A 674-nucleotide genomic window follows, 5' to 3' on the forward strand; every position below is an offset into this window, starting at 1 on the left:
CCCTGCCTCTTGCTGCTGCAGCCGGCTCACCAGCCCGCACTGCCCGGCTTGCCCCTTCCCGCTTTGCCTGGCCTGGGCGCTGTGGCGCTTGGAAGCAGGTGCCAGGGAGCTGCCGGCGTGGGGCTGACCCCGGCTCACACGCACTCTCTCTCTCTCTCTCTCTCTCTCAGCGCACTCTCACTATCTCTACGGACACATGCTCTCCGCCTTCCGGGACTAACCACAGCCCCAGGGCCGGCCTCGTCTGGGTTTCACAGACTTCCAGCCCGGACCCTTCCTGCTCGTTCCCCTTCCTCCCACGGCTCCTAGTCTCGTCCGTGACTTTCAAGTTGCCCTGGATCTCAGAATATACTCGTCCACCCCGGAGCATCCCACTACCCCGAGTTCCACGTGTGTCCCTTGTGAGTCTCTAGTGGGTGTGGTGGGGTCTCCTGGTGGTGTGGAGGCTCCCAGGTTGTCCACAGTTGAGATTCTGGGTGAGTGCTACCCTACCTCCCTCTTTGGGACCCAGCCTGGTGTGGACTGCCATCTCCAGAACCAGGATCCCAGCCCTTCCAAGGAAGGGGCACTGCAGACTCTGCCCTGTGTGGGCGCTGGGCCTTATGGCCCTTGTCCAGGTCTGGCTGTGCCAGGTGGTGCGACTGCTGGTTTTGGCTCCAGCAGCACCACCCTTC

This window comes from Tupaia chinensis, unplaced genomic scaffold (assembly GCF_000334495.1).
Source record: "Tupaia chinensis unplaced genomic scaffold, TupChi_1.0 Scaffold000627_1, whole genome shotgun sequence".
NCBI lineage: Eukaryota > Metazoa > Chordata > Mammalia > Scandentia > Tupaiidae > Tupaia > Tupaia belangeri.